Genomic DNA, 23989 nt, shown 5'->3' on the forward strand with positions numbered 1-23989 from the left:
TGGGATCTTCCAGGCAAGAGTACTAGAATGGGCTACTATGTGAGATCAGCGCAATTGTGTGGTAGTTTGAGCATTCTTTGGCATTGCCTTTCTTTGGGATTGGAATGAAAACTGACCTTTTCCAGTCCTGTAGCCACTGCTGAGTTTTCTTAATTTGCTGGCATATTGAGTGCAGCACTTTCACAGCATCATCTTTTAGGATTTGAAATAGCTCAACTGGAATTCCATTACCTCCACTAGCCTTGGTTGTAGTGATGCTTCCTAAGGCCCACTTGACTTCACATTCCAGGATGTCTGGCTCTTTTTGAGTGATCACACCATAGTGATTATCTGGGTCATGAAGATCTTTTTTGTACAGTTTTTCTGTGTATCCTTGCCACCTCTTCCTAATATCTTCAGCTTCTGTTAGGTCCATACCATTTTGTCCTTTATTGAGCCCATCTTTCCATGAAATGTTCCCTTGGTATCTCTAATTTTCTTGAAGAGATCTCTAGTCTTTCCCATTCTATTGTTTTCCTCTCTTTCTTTGCACTGATCACTGAGGAAGGCTTTCTTATCTCTCCTTGCTATTGTTTGGAACTCTGCTGTATAGTCCCTGGAAATCTCCAGGCCAGAATACTGGAATGGATAGCCTTTCCCTTCTCCAGGGGATCTTCCCAAGCCAGGGATCAAACCCAGGTCTCCCACATTGCAGGCGATTCTTTACCAGCCGTGCCACAAGAGAAGCCCGAGAATACTGGAGTGGGTAGCCTATCCCTTCTCCAGCGGACCTTTCTGACCCAGGAATCGAACTGCAGTCTCCTCCATTGCAGGCGGATTCTTTACCAACTGAGCTATGAGGGAAGCCCTTGACTTCCTTAATACAACATAAAATCTGTATCCATGAAGACATATATGATATGGATATAGGTATGTTATATGCAATATAATATAAAAATTTTTTTAACCCATCTCCACATATATACTGTACTGTTGTCCTCTATACATTATTTTTCTTCGCACAATTATCACTACCTAAACTCATTGGAAAAGACTCTGATGCTGGGAGGGATTGGGGGCAGGAGGAGAAGGGGATGACAGAGGATGAGATGGCTGGATGGCATCACTGACTCAATGGACGTGAGTCTGAGTGAACTCTGGGAGTTGGTGATGGACAGGGAGGCCTGGCGTGCTGCGGTTCATGGGGTCGCAAAGAGTCGGACACGACTGAGTGACTGAACTGAACTGAACTGAAACCATAAGCTCCATTTTTTTTAAGCTCCATTAGAGTTAGGATTTTCTTTTGTGTTTGTTGGTTTCCTTGCTCTATTGTTGTTGTTGTTTAGTCTTGAATTCGTGTCTCACTCTTTGCAACCCCACGGACTGTAGCCTGCCAGGCTCCTCTATCCATGGGATTTCCCAGGCAAGAATACTGGAGTGGGTAGCCATTTCCTTCTCCAGAGGATCTTCCTGACTCAGGGATTGAACCCATGTCTCCTGTATTCACAGGCAAATTCCTTACTGCTGAGCCACCAGGGAAGCCCTGTATTCTATTAGCAGTGCCTTAAACATAATAGGTACCCACAAAATATTTGTGGAATGTAAGAATGACTAAATGGATGAATACAAAATACAGAATCCAGACACATGAATTATATACATTGATTTATTAGTGTAGAAGAAAACAATGTAAACTCAAAAATAGCAAATGTTCAAATGCTTTGTCTTTGAAGATACAAATTAACATCAACCTAGCTGCAAAACAGAGGTTATAAAATCCAATTTAATTTTGTATCCTTGCTATTTCAGCCTAATTTAACTTCCTTCTCAATTTTCCTTTCTTGAACTTTGAGTCATTCCAGAAAAGAAATGATCCAAAATAAATGTTTCCTGGTTTAGAATTTACATGGTTGTTAAGAAAAGTAATGCATTTCTCACAAGTGAGAAGGGATTTAAGTGGCTCAGACCAAGGCAAAAGCCAGGTAAAATGAGGGATTTTCATTAAAAGGCTTCTTCTGTCTGATGGGGGATTTTAGAGTCCTGAGATTTCATAATAACATTATCTGTTATAGGAGATTAGGCAAACGAGAGCCAATTAAACTCCTGGACCACAGCCAAGGTACCACTGCTGAACCAAACAGGAGTTTACTTAAAAGTATCAAAGGAAGCCCCTGGTCTTAGCTGAACACCTTTCTTTTTCCTTGTGGAAAGCTTCTTCTTTTTAATGATACAATGCAGAGAAATAAATCACACTATTTTAGATATGATGCAGCAGAAGAAATGAGAGAACAATATTACAGAAGAGACTGAAATGATGATGAATTTGCCTCTGGTGTTATTTGAGGAGAAATCCTTCTCTAGTTTGGATTCCAAATGCTGAAAGGTAATGAGAGGCCTCAAAAGAGCAGCATTTCCACCATTTGCTAAACTGGCTCTCTGGAATTGTATCCACAAGCCACAGTTTAATAGTTTACTGGCTTCATGCTTTCTTGTTATTTCCAAAACGTGAGAAACATTGAGTGATGCCCATCCTTCTCTCAAATGAATTCATTAAACTGAACATTACCAGGATGCTTACCAAATCTCTTTCATTATTTAGGTATATTTTTGTTGTTGTATCTATTTTTCAATTGTGGTTTTCTTTTTAACCCTCTTTAGGACTTCCATCCCTAAGTAGCATGGTAAATGCAAGTGTCAAGCGTGGTAACGAAACAAAGTTGAATGAAAGGAAAAAAAAATGTCATATTCTCCTCAGTAAGTTAGAGAGATACATTGAGAAGAAAATGGATTAGCAATTCTATGTACAACTAAAGTATACATATCTAAGTTATGTCACTTGTACGTGATTTGCTAAATTTTTACCTTAAAATAATCCCTTCAAAACCTCAAGGAAAGAGATGGTATATAAAATGATGTGAAAAATTTCTGATACATTTTATGCTACCAATTAAAATAACATTTTGATGTAAATTGGGTAATAAATGGGGATTCCTTTGTCTTTATTTCTTATATCTCTTCTTTATTTCACTGTTTTTGCATTTGGAATCCTAAGTTATACATACATTTCCATACTTTTCAAAAATATCACTCAGTATTAATGAGGAAAATTAGGCCATTGGGGCATTCTAATTATAAGAAAAAATGTTCTCCCCCATTCAAATAAGACTTTGACTTGTTCTCCACTCTTTTCATACTCTGAAACCCATTTTTACTGTTATAATCTATAACTGCTATAAGATATACATATTTTGATCACTGTTCTGAATACAGAATGTGAGTCTGATTCATATATTGCTTAATAACTGGAAAATGGTTAAATAACTGAGACTCCAATGCAGAAAAATTTTAAAGGTAACAGAGTACTGTCAGTGCTAATGGGATATCATTGAGATACTATAATGAATTATCGCAGTCCTGGGTCACAACATCCTCTCCATAATCATTTAAGACATATTAACCAGGCAGAAACTATCAGATGATCTCAGTATGATGTCAAAATATCTGTGAAAGTTTTTCTTCCTCCTGATTCATGTTCACTATTACCAGATTCCTAACACAGTGAAAGTAGCTCAAGTTCATTGTACACATTTGCTCCCAGACACAATATATCTTAGAACTCATATCTTCCCCTAATTGCTTTGATTTCTAATTATTTTTAGTAGAGAGAGATACAATAAGATATATAATATAAAAGGTATGAAAAAGTGTCTGAATCAAAAACTTAGTCTTCTTCCCAGTCCGATCTCCCCAACCAACCAGTCTCATCTTCTGGAGGTAACCTCCTCAACCAATTTGAATGATAAATAGGCCAGAGATAGCCTATGCTCATCAGAGTGTGTACGTGTGTGTGTGTGTGTGTGTATGTGTGCATGCATCTGAGCATATTTTTCCCAAACCAGTAGCATATTTATATCCATTTTTGCACCCTCTATTTTTCTCATTTAATAATACATTTTCAAGATCTTTCCATGTAAGTGTATACAGGAATGTCTTTCTCCTTTATACCTAAATGGTGTCCATTGTGTGGAGGAACTACAATTTTCTTGACCAGTCATCTGTTGATTTACATTTAAGTAATTCCAAATCTTATGCAATGCAAAAGATAATGAATGTAGTCTCTCTCTTATACATAAACAGAAATGTAGCCATGGATGAGTGTAACTTCAGGATAAATTCGAAAATTGATGAGTCAAAAAGTACGTGCCATCCGTGTCTTAGTGTGTGTGTGTGTGTGTGTGTGTACTTTACTCAGTATGTCTGACTCTTTGTGATCCCATGGACTGTAGCCCACTGGGCTCCTCTGTCCATGAGATTTCCTAGGCAAGAATACTGGAGTGGGTTGCCATGCCCTCCTCCAGGGGATCTTCCCAACCCAGGGATCAAACGCAGGTCTCCTGCATTGCAGACAGATTCTTAACCATCTGAGCCATCAGGGAAGCCCTTGGGTCTTAATAGATACTGATAAATTGCTCTGAACATAGGCTGCATTGATTAAACTCCTATCAGCAATGTATGAACATCCAACTGTCTACACATTTGCCATTTTTTAACTGTGTTAACCTGATGGATGACATTGTTTCTTTAGATTTATTTAGTTTGAAGGAGGTTGAATATTTTCACATATTTCAAAATTAGCTGACATCCTTTCTTAGGAACTGTTTAGTCATATAATACGTCCATTTTTGTCTTGAGTTGTTGGTGTTATTGATTTGTAAGAACCTTTTTAATGCCTGTTAGATCATCAGTGGTATGAATTGCATGCAACTTTCTATTTTTTTGTGCATGCTTTTTTCTTTTATTAATTTACAGCAAATTTGAAGCATCCAGAACTATGTCAACTCTTCAGAACACACCCTTATTCCTCTACCTCTCCACAAAGTTATCTGCAATATAGAAGTACCTTCCCAAAGTAGAGAGTGTTGGGAACCCTGGGCGGGTTCCACTAACTGCTCAAAATGCCACACCAAAACACACTTGGTCTTACATGTCCTGTTTTTTAATCTCTTCATGTTATTCCTGCCACCAAATAACCCCTCCTTTTCATGATGTCTAAATTAGATCCCAAAGAGGACATCTTAAATTGCACATCTTTACTATACAAAGGACATTTACTTTCTGTTCTCCAAAAGCTTCTGGTTTTTTAATGTGCTTTCCTTGCACTACTATTGGCCCAGTTTTGTATTTATCTCTTGTTCCTTTATTTCTCTCTTTGTATTATTAGAGTGTGGTACTGTGGTGTCTTTAATACCCGTGTGACAGGTCCCTAGGGCCAGGTGAGTTGTAGTTTAATTTGTGTAATAGTCCTTGAAATAATGGGATCCTACTGATTTTTTTTTCTTCTTTCACCATCTATTCAGACTAAAATAAGTAAACTAATGAATATATGTGCTTTGTTTTATAAGTTCTTTTCCCCAATATCTAATATACTTTGTGATAGAGAATTTTGATGAATTTTAAATAGTCATATATGATTTTAGGAAAATGTGGGTTATAGTGAATATCTAGGCAGAGCTGATAACCTTACAAAGCTAATTTGTATGCCCCAGATAAAACAAAATATATGAGCCTAATTGAGTTATGATTGCATCATTGGTTGTTGATTGGTTCTTTCATGTTTGATGCAAAATTGTTTTGTGTGTGTATGGCATTTTTATTTTTATCTTTTTAAACTTTTTACTTTGTATTGGGATATAGCCAATTAACCATGCTGTGATAATTTCAAGTGAACAGGAAAGGGGCTCAGCCATACATATACATGTATCCACTTGTCCCCAAACTCCCCTCCCATCCAGGCTGCCACATAACATTGAGAAGAGTTCCCTATGCTGTCTAGTAGGTGCTTGTTCGGTATCTGTTTTAAATGTACCAGTGTGTAAAAAAAAAAAAAAAAAAACACACAACATCTTTGAGATAGTGGTTCATTTCTGTGCTTCACCTTATGTTAAAAATAAACAGCATGCAGCATGTCCAATTAATTTAACCATGACCAAGACAGTGAGTGTGTATGTACACACATATGGATACACACTACTCTCTTCCCTGCCTAAGGCCAGATTTTCAGAACTCTCACACTTGGAGAATAGCTCTAGACTGCAGGACAACTTGGGTGAGAGAAGGAGGAACTGCAAACCTTTCCTCTTTAGGAAGAATGAAGCATTCTCTGTGGACCTAAGCAATAAACCAAAAACATAGAAAACTATAAAAATAGTGCCCACCATGCTGTGATTATTTGACTTTCCACTTGAAAGGATATATATTCTCTGATGGTTTGGTAATCTAGACACAAGCCAGCTTTTTACAGAAAATTTGGAGTAGCAACAGAAAGCAGAATAAAGAAAAAGGGGATGGGGGAACTGAGGCAAAAGGAAACAAATCCATGGCAATGATTCAGAGAAGCTGCACTGGCTGTTATGAGAACTCTCTCATCAAAGGCCAGGCTGCATGATGGTGATGAGAGGTAGGTCAGTGTCAAGAGCAGCGTGGGGAAGGAGTGACCTGTACCTCATCACTGTGGCACCTGGAGGCCTAAGACATCTCTACTGTACCTGGCAGAGATTTCGTGTGCTAAGTGTGGGGTCTAAGGTGGAGGCTGATTGCCTGTTTGCATCTGGCTCAGTTGTCCTTCAGGCACTGATTGCTCAAGGCATCTTGTAGAGCCACATTTGTAAAAAAGGGAAGAAGAGCTTTAAGCCATTCTTATCCTGTACTTGTACCTCCACTCAAGCACTAGCAGATCACCATATCCAAGATGCACAAATAAGATATGGAATCACCAAGAGAGTAAAGGAAATTTATGTTTGAGATACTTTGTATATTAAGACAGGAAGTGCATGTTTGAAGAATTCTATGGAGGTTAGAATATACATGAAGGTGTTCTTTTATAATATCTGAAGATTGCCAAGTTTGGTTCATCTATTGAAGACCGAAGTTCCAGTGGTTAGAGGAACCTCAATAATCATAATACACAGGTAACTCATTCACCAACTTTATTGCTGCATACATGTAGTGAATGAAAGAACATATTCCTCAATATATATGATGCAAATGCAATTGCATTTCAAATGCGAAAATCATCATCATTTAACAGTTTTGCAAATGATTTAGGGATGGAAGATGAGAAGCTGACTTTTTAAAAGGCATAAAATAAAATCTTTAACTCACTTCTCAGGTGAGCTGAATGCTCTGGATAGAGTAATTCTGCCGTCAAATGCTATTGACATCTAAAGAAAATCTTTTCAATTAATTTAAGAATGCTCATCACCAAGGTCTTTTTCTACATAGTTGCTTTGTTCAAGTGTTTTGAGACTCAGGTTTTGAGGATCCAGGGGTCTATATAAAATGGCTTTCTAATTTAGTTCACTTTCTGTGTCAAAGATTCACCAGACATATCCCTGCAATGTCATATTTCATTGCAAAGCCACTCTTGTACTGGTTTCTATGGCAGCCAATTGCAAAAGTTTTAATGCAGCTCTCAACTTCCTATTCCAGTGTTGGCTGCAAGCATCAGTGTCAGGGAGACTGTATATTTGTCTTAACAATTCTCCATCTGAATACAATACAGATACAGTTACACTCCTAAGCAGTAAGTCACTGTAATACTGAAAAACAGATATTAATAGATAACAGGGATACACACAAACTTACACAGTGCTCTGTGAGGAAGAGCGAGGCAAGAAGGAGAAAGAGATAAAAGGTAGAGATGCAATCCTCTTTCCAAGAGTGTCACTCAATAGGCATAAAAAGCTGAAACCACATCATTATTTGGAGAAAGGAGAGAGAGACAGTTCACTTCCTATGTGAGTGCCCGAATCAGAGGAGGCTCCAGATCTTACAAAGAGTATGTCTTCAGAGGTAGAGAAGAGAAACGACATTGAAGTGATGAGGAAAAAAATGAGAAGAGCAACAGGAAAGGGGAAAAGGTCATGATTCTTTTTTTTTTTAAGTTAAAATCACACGTGTTGAAAGTTAGTTGCATATCTGTTTCTATTCATTCCATCACTGGACTCCTAAATATACTTTTAACAGTCTGATCTTATATTGAATTGGTATAGCACAGAGAGCTTGGCACTCTGTGATGACCTAGATGGGATGACTGGTGACTGATGTTGAGTAGTATCAATATTTAGCCCCCCCTTAATAGTATACATTATCATATGCAATTTAAGTATGAAAGGTTGAACAGAGCTCTTGTGGGAAAGAATAGCTCCAGTTTCAATCCTGACTCTGTAACTAACTGGCTTCATCATCCAGAATGAACCATGAAGACTGTCTACACATCCTATCAATTAAATGTGGGCATCAGAGAGATTGTTTGTGGTCCCCCCTATCTCAACTGCTGTAACAATCTCTGATTTTTGTTGCATCATGGAGGATCATTTATCTTTCCCTAGGAGAGCAGCTTCTGGAGAAGGCAATGGCACCCCACTCCAGTACTCTTGCCTAGAAAATCCCATGGACGGAGGAGCCTGGTGGGCTGCAGTCCATGGGGTCGCTAAGAGTCGGACACGACTAAGCGACTTCACTTTCACTTTTCACTTTCATACATTGGAGAAGGAAATGGCAACCCACTCCAGTGTTCTTGCCTGGAGAATCCCAGGGATGGGGGAGCCTGGTGGACTGCTGTCTATGGGGTCGCACAGAGTCAGACACAACTGAAGCGACTTAGCAGCAGCAGCAGGAGAGCAGCTTCAATTCTATAAAAGAAGTCGGTTGGGGAAAAAAAAAAATCCTATACAGAGGATTTAACTTTGCTATCAATTTTCTAGCATCAAGTCTATTCCATACACAATAAGGCAAACCTATAGTAAAACGTCTTTATGCTATTTCTTTTAAGACCCCTTCACATTTACCAGTGCCACTGGAATTGAACTTAGAAAACAGTAAAGTATCAAGAAGATGTGCCAAAGAGCTCTTTTAAGCTTTTAGCATTTCAGTGAGCTCTGTTTTCTATACTCGCAGTTGCAATATCTTTGTGATGTCACATCTAATGCTGTATTACTTTTTTTCAGTCCAACTCTTTCTTCCATGAGCCACCACAGATGCTCTGAAGCATATGGTGGCCGTGTAAAAACTGGGATTATAACACAACATCACAGAAGCTTTGAATGATAGAGGGCTTCAGCGATAATTCCAGCTCAACTCATTTTAAAAAATGAAGGAAATGAGGCCAAAAGATTATCTTTTAACATGTTCAAAAGGATACAGATAATTAGAGATGGAGCCAGAACTGAAACTAAGTCTCCTATATCCTAATCCACTATTTTTACCATGATATCATGGTATCTTTATGTTAAGAACTACTTAGCTCAGCCCCAAAGGGAGTTCCTTAAATCAATTCCTTACCTCAGTTGATGTCATCACATAGTATGGCTCCTTCAAGAATATAGCAGTGTACCTTATGACCCTACCAGTTACTATTTTCATAGGAACCCTCCAAATTATCACAGGTCCTAATCTCCAAACACAAAACACTGTTGCAGTGCATACAAAGTTTCATGGGTACCTGTTCTATGCAACAATGCCAGATGATTTCTGGATGAGAGCAACTGAGAGTCTGCTCCTAATCCCTCAATTTAGGACTTTAGAATTGGGTTTGAAAATGGTTCCACTTGACAGAACAAGAAAAAGAAATGGTGTCTTCATTTGTGGAACACAGTATCACAGAGATATCAGTAATGTTTAGTGGCTTGTAAGGAAAAGTTTGGAAATGTTAGCAATTCTGTGACTTCAGTCTTTGGATTCAAAGTACATACTGTATCACTGGGCTTATTTCCTTTCATCCTATAAGTAAAAATTCTACTGCTAAATAACAAACTAAAAAATATTTACTCTTTTCCACTGGTGTTTGTTTTAATAGGCAAATTTTGGGGACAATATATTTACATACCATATACTACTATGTGGTAGGCAGAATAATGCCCGCCTCCAGGTGGTCCATATCTTAACCCCAGGAAGCTGTGAATTGGTTGGATAACTTGGCAAAAGGGCATTATAGTTTCAGATAGAATTAATATGACTCATCAGCTGACCAGAATAGGAAGAATACACCGCATTTTCCAGATGGTTTAATATAATTGTAACTTCCCTAAAGTGAAGGGGGAAGACGAAAGAATAAAGGCAGAGAGGGAGATATGGCCACTGAACAATGGTCAGAAAGATGAAACACCGCTAGCTTTGAAGATGGCGAAAGAGGCACATACAGCGTCTAGAAGCAGGAAAAGGCAAGGAAATGAATTCTTCCCTAGAGTTCTGCCAATAACTTGATCAGTAAGACCTGTGTCAAATTTCTAACTCCAGAAGTGTAAGATAATAAAACTATGTGATTTTAAGCAGGCATCCTCAACCACTGGAATCAAATGCCTGATGATCTGAGGTGGAGCTGATGTGATAATAATAGAAGTAAGATGCACAATAAATGTAATGTTTTTGAACCATCCCCAAACCATTCTCCCCTTCCCAGGTTCAAGAAAAACTATCTTGAAGAAAAACTATCTTCCATGAACCTGGTCTCAGGTGCCAAAAAGTTTGGGTAAGCCACTAAACTTTTGAAAAGTGTTTTCAGCAGCAAAGGAAATCAAATGCACACTACTCATTTTTTTTTAATATCATTTAAAACTGGAAGTTGAATGTGGTGTGATATCCAAGGCCTTTATGTACAAATTTTGATGTTTCAAAACTAATGTAATTTAGTAATAACAATTCTCTATCACATAAGAAAGCTGGACTAATGAGGAGGAAAACAACTACTCTATCCTTTTTCAACACAGATTAGAGTATAAAAGATAAATTCTAAATAGGTTGCAATAAATGAGTTACACTATAGTATTTTAATAAATACCATAAAATATTTTCCTATCAATATTTTCATTTTTCTAGATTACTAGGCATATATAGTACATAAATCTTAATCTTAAAGGCTGTCATGTTTTCGAATGAATGCTTTGTAACATATAGAGAAATATGAAAATCAGTTTAAATTCAGGTTTTTAAAAATATTCTTTAAATCATAATACACAGTACTAATTCAGTGGATATTAAGAGGTCATTGATAAGGAAAAGAGGGGATTATACACACATTTTGTTTTGGAAATTAAGTTCAAGGCCATGCCCTAATAAAACTCTACTCTTGAAGACAATCACATCAGCCTCTGACCTCAACAGCATTTGGTCTCCAGATTCCACATGCCCATGTACACCCTCTAAGGCTGATGATTCTACATGACGGCAGGTTCACAGTGAACCAATGTGAGCCACTGAAGGTATCTATACAATGACGTTTCTACCCTCCCAAGCCCAAGGGATGACCAAACTGGGTCTTGAGGATCTCTAATGGCTAGAAATAGAGACAACTAGGAGATAAAGAACCATGTGAGAGGCTGCTGTCATGTAGGGCAAGAAGATCACTCACAAATTCACAAGTGATTGAGTAAAGAGTAAAGCAAGGATGGCCTTAAGAAATGGTATACGAAGAAAAATTACACAGTTGTGACTGGGCTAGCGGTGGCCAATGATGACAAAAACATGTCAAAATGCCTCCAGGTAACCGGCCTCTAGGATCAAAATGATAGTTTTTCATAGGTGGTGAGGGAAGAACAGATAGAAACTCTGAAGGATATGATTATAGATGTTGAAAATATTGTGTGATCTAAAACTTTCAACCAACATCATCTGCTTTAATTTCTTGAACACATGCTGCAGGGTGTAACAATTCCAGGTGATATTTAGCTAGCCAGATGATCTACCTTCTCCCACATATAAGGAAACATTAGCAGAAAGGAAAGAAAGGCTATTTATAAACTCTGTAATCACCATTCAGCATGAGAATAACAGAAGCAGGTGTGTAGGTCTTTCTCTAATGCTCATGAGCAATAGGGATCTACTGTATTGAGAAAACACAGCTTGCTGCCAAATCTGTTGCGCTGTGCTTTCACATTCTTTTCCATTCTCAACAGTAAGGAAGGCTCCACATCATAGCTACTGAATTCATTCAGCTGTTCTCATATTGTTTCCACCACAGTCTCCCCATAAATTTCTATTGTGCCAACATGCAGAGAACTGATTACATTCTTTTTCAGTCTGTCTTTGAAACTTGCAATCAAATTATACTATGCAATTAAAAAGTGCCTGAATATTTTCTTCCTTGGTAATACCTCTCCACACAGCCCTCCTAACTCCATACCCTTGTCATCCCCTGCCCCACTCCCTTCAGAGTTTCTCTATTACTGGTTTAGAATCCACTTCATGTATCTACTCTAGGGAAGCAGTGTTACCCACTTCCAGTCTAACACATTTGTTTCACGATAACTAAAAACCACAAATCATGAAACTAGAGATGATGTTGGTAAAGGTGTGGTTATTATGTGGTAGTAGTATTTGAGTCCCTTTGATGCAAACACAAATGAGTGCCTGTCACTGCTTCTAGAAGTTCCATATTGAAAATATTTGCCACTCAAACTCACATATCAAACATTACATTAATAAAATTAGTTATCATTTTGTATTTTTTCAGGATGTGCTATGTGCAAAACACAGAGCAAGGCACACAGTTTTATAACTGCATAAAAACTGGACTCCCACTTTGACATAGTGGTCAAATTCCCATAGAATTCCCAGATCAAGGCTCCTGGCATTTCATAGCTAAGAACACTATAATAACTATGCTTGCTGCTATTTAATGATTGGATGTTGTATCTAATTAGTTAATGCTCTTTTCCCATTAGCAGATCCTAGGGTGTCAATAAAACTAACAAGTGCAAAAGGAATGAGTGCTTTTTATGCAAGACTGACAGGACTCTATCTGGTAGGGCTATTGGTAGTTTATTAAATAAGCAGCAATTCTAAATTAGGTTATGCTGGTTTTGACAGTTTCTGCAAACTGACATTTTCATTTGCTCAGTTTCTTGGAACAACCCATCATGCAGATATATTACTTGTTGAAACCTCATAAAAACTCTGTTTTTCTTTGGGCTGTGAGCATGAATTTCCAATGAACTTGGCTCTGGGTGAAAGGCGAGTTCTCACCCATTACTGCAAAGGATGGTTTTATTTTACTGAATACCAATTTAACAGTATCAATGCAATACAGATGTCCTTATTTCTAATGTTGGCTATATGAGGTCACCGTTGTGACCTCAAAATGGGAAAAAATATTAACAAACAGAAGGAATACAAGGATAAAAATCCTAAGTGGCCTTGACATTTGCTGCTTATACTTATAACTTATCTTTTAGGTGCAAGTCAGTGATGGCAAGCACAAATTACAGCTATTCTAAGCTAACCAGAAGAGTGCTCATCATTTTGTTAAGGATCTCAGAGCATGGTTAATCTCCCCAACCCAACATACAGCATTGACTATCGTATCTCTGCTCAGTGAAGTAGAGAAAAGTTATTTCCTTTTAAGTCTGCAAACTGAAGTTGTATTAAATATCTTGAAAGAGCGACTCCATCCACAAATGGGAGTGTTATTTGAATCAAACTTCCTGATTATGCTTCCATGGTGACATGTTAAGTATATCTCCATAGAGATATACTTACGTTTATTAGACAGCGACCCAAACAACTGAAAAATCAGAAAGTTTTCAGTCAACCGTTTTTTCTGCAGAACGATAGAGACATGGTCTGACTAATATTTCCATTGATGTGTCTGGTTGTTTGGTGCCACTTAAACACATCCACAGACCACAGAAAATCTTGTTGCTCAATATTATGTTCAATGAGGCATCTGGGATGATTCAACAATTAACTTTCAAAGAGAAATCTGGTGGAAAAGTGTCTAGCTAACACATAGATTCAGTCATACCTCCAGGAGGGAAGAGAGTACCAGTTTCAATATCAACATCAGTTCATTAAACCATAGACTGCCTAGCACACGTACTTCCTTATGCTACAGCCATCAGGATATTTTAACCAAGTGAGTAATGTAAGAATCATTGTATTTACCTTTTTATGAATTGCATCTATGATCTATTCAATGGCAAGAAATGGGACTCACTGGACAGGATTTCCAAACTTGCTTTCTTGTCTGTTCCCCTGTATCAGATTTTTTCCTGATATCATCTATTAATTCTTACCAGTAAGATGCTTATACACACACTTAGAAATATGGCATATCAGTGCTTACTATGTAAGTAACAACCCTGGAAGACATTTATATATTTATTTTCACTTCTTTTTTCAAGAATGAATTAAAGGTAAATTACCTAAATATAACAGGAAAACATACATGAGAAATTGGTAAGGGAAATAGAAAGATACAGAGCCAGGTTTCCACTAAAGCGAGTATGGATTTTTTCAGTTAGCAGCCAGCTGGAAGAAGAAAGCCTGGTCAGATGAAAACAAAAACACGTGGACTCAGAGCAACACAACTACTTCTAATAAAATGAGAATGTTTTCTGTGGTTCTTCAACATGTTATGAAAAAGCACCCATCGTATCATCCTTATAGTAGATGTCTCATTGGCCAGTTTGAGCTGTAGTTCAATGTGACTGCTTTGTGTAGAGATAGAGTGAAGACTAATTCTTGTGCTATATGTTACAACTTGTCCCATTCCACAGACAGACAAACTAAGGCTATGAAAAATCTTGTTCAAGGTCCGATGACCAGTTCAGAGCCTGAAAATGAACCAGTATTCATGCATTCTACTCTACATCATGCTACAAATGCAGGAGATATAGAGGTGCTTGCTTCATATGGCCAGTTGACAGGAGAAAAATATAGACAGTAGAGGGGCTTCCATGCTACAACCACAACCAGCACTTACTGATCTATTGCATAGGCCAGGAACTGTCGTAGTTAGTCTTTAAAACCATCATCAGTGCAAATCATTATCATATATTATGTTTTATAAATGAGATAACTGAGGTTTAGTGTGGTCATACAAATTCCAAGAAGTCACAAAGCTAGAAAGTATCAGAGTTGGGGCATATTAGAGTAAGGGTTAGAGTTTGAATTTTGCCTCTAGAATCCATATACTTGAGCACTTTATACATAGCCTTCTTGTATCAGAAGGATGTCTCTCTGCATGTAATGGAGGACCAGCAATGGTTTGGGTGTGTGTCAAGGTGGATGGATGATATGCATTCATTCACTCATCAGTCAATAACCTGCATACAATGTTTTAGCATTCTTCTAAGATAAATAAGTATTTTTCTAAGATTCACACAATATTCTAGTTTTCTTCTAGAGATACAATTTTTAACAAAACTACCTCATTGAGATTACATTTTAGTCTGTTTTAGAAGATGACTCTGTATATAGGATTGATGGATATAGATAAGAGAGCTTAGTTTGAAGGTCATCCCAATGATCCAAAACACAAGGTAATCTATTAGTTCCCTATCACTGCATAGCAAAGAACCAAGCATTACATGGCTTACAACAACATACAATTTATGATCACACAGTTCTGTGGTTCAGAAGTCCAGGCATAGTTGAACTGGGACCCCTGCTCTGGGTCTGTCAACATGATGGCTAGGATGCATTCTTATCTGGAGCTTGGGTCCTCTTCCAAGCTTGTGTGGTTGTTGGCAACAATAAAAACTGTAGTAATATTTGGAAGATTTTAATGACAGAGGAGGAGACAAGCGGGTTAAAGGAACACATTTGGTTCATGGTGGTTGTAGGTCTCTGTTCCCTTGGTGGGAGTTCTCCCAGCTCCTAGAGGTCACTTGAAGCTCATTCCTAGTGGCCCTCTCACAACCTGGCTGTTGATTTCATCGAGGAGAACTTTGTTTCCAGCAGAGAACTTTTCTCTCAGCAAAGGGCCCTGTACCTATTTGAAGGCTCTTCTACTGATTAAGTCAGGCCCACTCAAAATCATCTCTATTTTGATTAGCTCAAAATTAATGGATTTGCCACCTCAAATATGTATGTAAGTTCCCTTTCACTTTTGCCTGTTCAGTGTCACTGAGTCACGAGAACAGTGTATCCATCATAGTCACAGCCTCTCTGATGCTACAGAGGAGAAGATTATACAGTGAACCTGTCCACCAGGGGGGAGTGGGAACCTTGCAGGGGGATCACAGCCCCCACTTTGCAGTGTATCCCAAATGAATGACGCCAGGTAGATTTTATTAACAGAATATAACAGGAAAAAAGTGAGAAGAGGATTAGAAAGAGGATTAAAGAGGATTGGAATCTTTTCTTCTTGTCGACTTTAGAAACTTTTCATTGAAATGTACAACTGAAGAGCTGTCATCCAAAATTTCCTAATTTGATGTGGAGACGTCAAGGTGCTGTAAGAATATCAGGACGGGATGTCCAGGAGGCATTGGAAGCCTGCATCCTGAAGGGGGAAGGGGGAAGGGGGAAGGGGGAAGGGAAACCTAGAAGTTACCTGAATAGCAGAGTCAGCTATAAATGAGATTCCAGGAGTCTGACTACAGGAGAGGGAGATATGACTCAGCATAAGAACTTGATACAATGTAAGCTGTGATAGACTATTTTCAATTTAATTTAAAATGGTAAACTTTTAAAATGCTTCTTGTGAAAATACACTGAAATTAATATAAAGCCTTCCAAAAATGAAGGTCTTGGGCATCTTGTTCTCCTATAAATTTGTTTTTCTTTATGGGTAAAAGACAAACACTGTCACTCAAATGTTTTAACTTATCATGACTGCATTATAAAAGTAACATGCACAAAACCAGGAGGATATTTGTTTGAGGAACGAATACCTAACGGCTATAAACAATTTGGTAAGTGGTATGATGTATTGCAGAAGGCAATTGCACCCCACTCCAGTACTCTTGCCTGGAAAATCCCATGGATGGAGCAGCCTGGTAGGCTGCAGTCCATGGGGTCGCTAAGAGTCGGACACGACTGAGCGGCTTCCCTTTCACTTTTCACTCTCATGCATTGGAGAAGGAAATGGCAACCCACTCCAGTGTTCTTGCCTGGAGAATCCCAGGGACGGGAGAGCCTGGTGGGCTTCCGTCTATGGGGTCGCACAGAGTCGGACACGACAGAAGCGACTTAGCAGCAGCAGCAGCAGCAGCAGCAGCATGATGTGTATTTTTTGGCAATGCCCAAATCAGCTCGATGCATGTGTTATGGACTCTTAAAAACTTCAGAGTAATCTTAGACTGTGAATCCTTCACACTATGTCTGTATCCTCTAATTGCATAAACTATTTTTAAGTCCTAAAATTCCTCTTACATTCAATTCCAAGGAACATTTAGTGGGGATTATAAAACCACGCTTTAGTTACTTGACTATTTTTATGTCCTTACAATTAGAATGCTTTATTTCATTAAAAAATCACATCTTACTCTTCTCTGTATCCATGTTTCATACAAGGAGTTAAACTACATAAAATATAGAATGTTATTTATAAAATAATGAGAAATTATTATTTCTCAAGCAAAATATCATTAAAATGTAATGGATTTTTATATTTATATTTTTATATAATAGAAATATATAAACATATATATTTAATGCATATATCTATACTTAATTGTACGTATATTTAAATCTATATTCTGAGAAAGCCCATAAGGCAAAGAGCTTCGGACAAGATGCCACATGTCCGTATGCTTATCCACTAGATGGCTCCCTTACAATTCTAACTTGTAATCTTGTTGTTCTAAGGAAAACTCAAAATTCATTCAAAATGTACTATGCCCAATCTTAGCAGCTTCTTCCAGTGCCATCCATACCCGCCACTGCACCAAACAGTGAGAAACTCAAGTCATCTTACAGTAAACCAAAGGAGGCATGTCTTGTGCACCTTTATTATTCAGCAAAGAGTTAGAAAATGATGATAGCATATAAGACAGTTTTTCTAAACAGAAGATCAATAGATTCATGTGGGAAAGACACTCACAGTGCTTACTGACAATGTGGAGTTTGGGTATTCACATCGTATCTACTGGATCAGAATCACCAGGGTTGAGGGAGAACCAGCATTCTGTACTGTCATCCAATTTATGTACAAAGATCAAGAATGACAGTATAAAAATATACTTTTTAAGACACATTTCGTTTTGCCTATTCCTGTGGAGACTATATGTACTGATTCAACATGTTTGTCTAATTCAATTAATACTTTTATTTTTAGCTCCAGAGATAGAAAAAAACTATAACAAAAGATTTGGGAAGAGATTAGAATCATATAATCTTAGGACTGTAAAGGGCTTTAGAAATCATGTAATCCATTGGTTCTTAACCCTGCTGCACGTTCTAATAACTAGGGGAGCTTTTGAAACCTGTCAGTGCCCTAATCTCACCTCAAGAGTTTCCTTTCATAATTAGTCTGTGATGGGGGCTGGTTATTAGTATATTTCAAAAAGCTCCCCCAGTGATGTTAATCTGCAACTGGGATTGAGAACCATCAATTCAGGAAAAGCTCCTCATTTCATATGTACAGAACTATGGTCACAAATAAGTTAGGTGTCTTCCTGTAAAATATACAAGTTCTTGGCAAAGTTAGGACTAGACTCCAGATCTCTGACACACAGGCCATTCCTTTCCCCACAATTCCTGTTTATTCAGAAGTGATTGTGCCCTAAAAGGTGCTCCAAATATGATAATAGTACTTTCAGAAAGAAAACATATTCAAATATTTTTAAAGGTATCGCATATATTGGCCATCACACTATAAAAACTGTGTTGCTAGAGAACAGACTTATGGACATGGTTTGCAGGGAGAGGGTGGGATATATGGAGAGAGTAACATGGAAACATACATTACCATATATATGATAGATAGCCAATGGGAATTTGCTGTATGATTCAGGAAATTCAAACTGGGGCTCTGTAACAACCTAGAGGGGTGGGACGGGGAGGGAGGTGGGAGGGATGTTCAAGTGGGAGGGGACGTATGTATACCTATGACTGATTCATGTTGATGTTTGGTAGAAACCAACACAATACTGTAAAGCAATTATCCTTCAATTTAAAATAAATAAATTAAAACTAAAAAAAAAACAACCCCCAAACCATGTTGCTATATCACCCTTTCTTTGAAATGTTAGAGGATGGAATTTAAACAGAAGCCTTAACAGTTCAGAGCAGATAACAGACATGTAATCTGTTCATCACAAAGCACTTGCCAGTGACTCGATATTGAATGAGAGAGGTGGAAGAAAGGCATCCACCGGGCTTACATGAAACAAAGACTAGAAAGAAGGCAGACCATGCCCAGTATCAATTAAAGGGACACCCAGGGGAGGTATTATCCTTGAACTGAGACAGATGCAAATTCATTACAAAGTTGGATAAATCACCTACAGAAATTATCTCAAAGATGGAAGCAAAGAGATGCGAGGGCAACTGACAGACACCACAAGGCTTTGTTGTAAATAAAATCAATTTTATGGTTTCACTCAGTCCTTAATTTGCCAAAATGTTCCAACTAAAACCAATATACAAGCTTCAGCAAACTCAGCGGGGTGGGTACTTTTTGTCGGAACTGGTTGCAAACTGCCGAGCAATATGGGATAAAAGCATTTGCACGGCTCTCCTCTCACCCACAGAGAAGATGTTCCTCATTTTGAAGGTCAGGCCATATATCACTGGCCCAATGTCAGGAAACATGCATCGCCTCCGCCTACGCTGTGCCAGGTCAGTTAGAAAATAAACAAAAGCCACTGCATAAAGTGGCTATCCCCTCAACCCCCTCAATTGCCCCATCCTGTTTCTCAACCATTCCATCTCCAAAGGGAAGAAGCCGGGCAGCAAAATTCAAGCCTTTTGCTTAAGATGCCATTATTTCTAAAACCTTGCAGCAGCAGAATTTTTTTTCCTGATAAACACAAAACAGACTGAACTGGTAATACTCGATTATTTACAGCACATCTCTTAAAAATGTCACTGGGACTTTACAAGGCTTTGCCTATGTCTATTTCAGACTGCCGTGAGTTAGAGGCTTTCAGATTCCTTCTGCTACCAAAGGTCTCATGTATCAGTCATCGGGCTCCTAGGGTCCCATCTGTCATCAGACTGTTATCTCAGAAAATTCTAAACTTTCAGTTCCAGTTACCAGACTTGCCTGTGGAGGATGACTACTAAGTTACAATTAGAACCTGAGTGGTTGAAGACTGGCCTTGCCTATTGGTGGGACACTGCTCATTAACAATTGAGTAAGAATCAGTTCATCAGATTAGCTTGTGGTCATGTGGCAGACTAGGAAAGAAATTTTGGCAGGCCTAGACATCCAGAAGAGAATGGGATGAGGTTTTTACAAGTTTCTTGTGGTGGAAAGGACTCTAGGAAGGCGTAGAGGGGAAGTAGGCTGACAAAAATTCCTGGTTGTCTAAAAGATATACATATACGTATATTTTTTAAGGGACATAATGATAGAGTACCTAGAGGGACCACAGTAAAGGGAATGGGCTTGAAAGAAGGGGAGGTTGATATGGGGAGCACACACCTTGGAAATGCATGAAGATACCATGATCTAAATAAGAGTGCTGATTTTTCCATAGAATTCAGAGTAAACTTCCAAATAATATTAACCTTCCATATACTCTGAAGCTCCTAATCTACTGCCTCTGTAGAACACAGTTAATCCCAATCCCTTTCACACAGTTCCTCACTTTTAACAGCTGGCTTCATCCTATTTCCTTAATACAGACTTTCTATATACAGATATGCTTTGAAATCCCTAGACGAGGCTGTCTTAATTTGAAATGAAGGCCTACCAAAGACATTACAACCAGTAACTTCATAACAAATCAATCTCATGACGTCTAAATAGGTGAGCTGCATGCCCATTTATAAATTTCTTCTGATGGGTTGAGTCATTTACCACGAGGGCAAAAAGACCTGGAGCAACAATGCCACATTATATTCAATGCTATGTCAGCCAGCGACCATGGATACTCAGTGAATAGCAGTATGCTGTGACTGATTGTGCACAGCACAGTCTGCAAGAACTGAAGACGTAATAAGCTAAGTTTGAATTGCCATTCTTCCACAAATACAAAATCACCCAGATCACTCTATTTAATATGTATGCTGAGAGGACAGGTTCAGTTTAGTGCAGTTGCTCAGTCATGTCCGACTCTTTGTGACCCCATGGACTGCAGCATGCCAGGCTTCCCTGTCCATCAACAACTCCCGGAGCTTGCTCAAACTTATGTCCTTTGAGTCGGTGATGCCATCCAACCATCTCATCCTCTGTCATCCCCTTCTCCTCCTGCCTTCAATCTTTCCCAGCATCAGGGTCTTTTCCAATGAGTCACTTCTGCACATCAGGTGGCTAAAGTATTGGAGTTTCAGCTTCAGCATCGGTCCTTCCAGTGAATATTCAGGACTGATTTCCTTTAGGATTGTCTGGTTTGATCTCCTTGCTTTCCAAAGGATAGGTAGAAGTGGATATTTTTTTAAAATAATTTCTGAAATTCAGTATACCTCCATCAAGAAGCAAAACTGATTCTGTACTAAGAATTGATGTTGGCGTTACAGGCAAGGCATGGACTTTCAAGGGAACAGGCAGAGTTAAGGCAGCAATTTGACTGAGGAACAGGTCCTGAAATGCCCATAGGAGGATTACCTAGCCACCTTTCCCTCCATGAGATGAACTTTTAACTTTCTTGTATCAAAAAAGAAATGGTGCCTTTTTCCTTTTTCATAAAGGGGAATAGCAGCTTTAGTGGTGAACTACATTTGTGATAGAATTTGAGTTGTATTCAAAAGCTTACACACACAGACAAAAGCTTACACAAATCACAGGTACTTTTCTTTAAGACAGATTTTAGAGAGAAATTTTTTCAAAGTTTAATCAAACAGAATTGGTTCAGAGCAATAATTTATTTTATGAAAATAAAAACTGTGATTGTTGGTAGGACAGTTAGACTAAAGGAGTATTTCCAAAACTTTTGAACTTTGTAAACAGCATAATAAAAAAGAATGAAGGCCAACACTGGATTTTTATTTCGTTCAAATAAAAGTATAAATAAAGGGAAAATGATGATAGTAAAACAGGACAGCTGAAATTTCACAATAAATAATACTCTTTTAAAAAGGGTAAACTTAACTTTAAGAAAAAGGTAGTCCTTATTTTTTTCATTCTACCCTGAACCCATATAGCACTCTGTCATCTCTGGAACTTGACCCTGGATGGGCATTTAGGAACCAATGCCCAAAGCCAAATACATGTGGGCTCACAGCTCCTACGGGAGAAACGAGAGATTCCAGCTGAACCCTGTTAGCTGTCACCCACATTTAGAGTGGCCCTGAGTACCACAGGAGCAGGGCAGGTAAGAAGAGCTTACAGGAAACACAGGATAACACAAAGGACAGGAATTAATACAAAGGGTGGTGGGACAAATGAAATTATATCACAAAAGCACAGGCAGCAAAAGCCATACCATGGAAAACAGAACAAACAGCCCTGCTTGTTCAACAAATGAACCCTTTGAAAATGACAGAGAGGTATGATGGTAAATTTTATGTGTCAATTTGACTAGCTTAAGAGATGCCCAGACAGCTGGTAAAACATTTCTGGGTATGTTTGGGAGGGTGCTTCTGGAAGAGATTAACATTTCAATCAGCAGACTGAGTAAAGAAAATCAACCCCTGGGACTTCCCTGGTGGTCCAGGGAAGGGATAGGACTCCCCACTCCCACTGCAGGGGGCACAGGTTCAATCTCTGGTCAGGGAACTGACCCCAAGCCATGCAGCAAGGATCTACTCTCAACAATGGGGGTCAAGGTGAGAAGGGCATCATCTAGTCCACGGAGGACACAAATTGTGCAAAAAGGCAGATGAAGGGAGACTTCTTACTCTCTTCTTGAGCTGGGTGATCCATCTTTTCCTGCCCTTGGACTTTGGAGCTCCTAGATCTTGGGTCTTTAGAGACCTAATTTTACAACTGGCAGCCTCCTGGTTCTCAGACTTTCAGACTACAAGTGAATTATAACACCAGCTTTCCTGGTTGTCCAGTTTGAGGACAGCAGATCATCAGACTTCTTGGCCTCCATTAGGCTTCCCTGGTGGCTAAGATGGTAAAGCATCTGCCTGCAATGTGGGAAACCCGGGTTTGATCACTGAGTAGGGAAGATCCCCTGGAGAAGGAAATGGCAACCCACTCCAGTACTCTTGCCTGGAAAATTCCATGGACAGAGGAGCCTGGTAGGCTACAGTCCATGGGGTCACAAAGAGTTTGACATGACTAAGCGACTTCACTTTCTTTCTGGCCTCCATTACCTCATGAGCCTAATGCTATAATAAATCTATTATATATCAATATCTATATATCTCTCTATATAGTCTATTGGTTCCCTTTCTCTGGAGAACTCTCATACAAGGGGAAAACCTGCCTATTGGAAGAGACTTAAAAGATTTTGAACATTAGACAACTAGTGTTCAGAGCTGTATATTTGACCGTTAAAACTAAGAAGAAAAGCAAGGCCGCGATTCTAGAAAAGTCACATTCAAGTGTTTACATTTGTATATTTGTGTGTTGAGGGTGCTGGTGAGTAGGAGGCATGTGGAAGGTTTCAGGAGTGGTTGGCAAGAGTCTACCTTCTACCAACTTTGAGGACAGCAAAACTGGTATCTGCTCTGCTGCTGCTGCTGCTGCTAAATCGCTTCAGTCGTGTCTGACTCTGTGCGACCCCATAGATGGCAGCCCACCAGGCTCCCCGTCCCTGGGATTCTCCAGGCAAGAACACTGGAGTGGGTTGCCATTTCCTTCTCCAGTGCATGAAAATGAAAAGTGAACGTGAAGTCGCTCAGTCATGTCCGACTCTTAGCGATCCCATGGACTGCAGCCCACCAGGCTCCTCTGTCCATAGGATTTTCCAGGCAAGAGTACTGGAGTGGGGTGCCATTGCCTTCTCCTGGTGTCTGCTCTAATTAGTAACTAATTAGACATTCATTAACTAAAAGTTTGTTTTACAAATATTTTCAGTATTTGTCTTTCTTATAAAAACACAGAGCATACACAGTTTTTTAAATGAAGGTTCTGGAGTCAGATGACCTTGTTCAAGCCAAAATTTTGACACTGATTACTTATGTGTCCTTGGCTGTAGTATGTCCTCAGTTTAATAATATGGATATTGAT

This window comes from Bos indicus, chromosome X (assembly GCF_029378745.1).
Source record: "Bos indicus isolate NIAB-ARS_2022 breed Sahiwal x Tharparkar chromosome X, NIAB-ARS_B.indTharparkar_mat_pri_1.0, whole genome shotgun sequence".
Taxonomy (NCBI): domain Eukaryota; kingdom Metazoa; phylum Chordata; class Mammalia; order Artiodactyla; family Bovidae; genus Bos; species Bos indicus.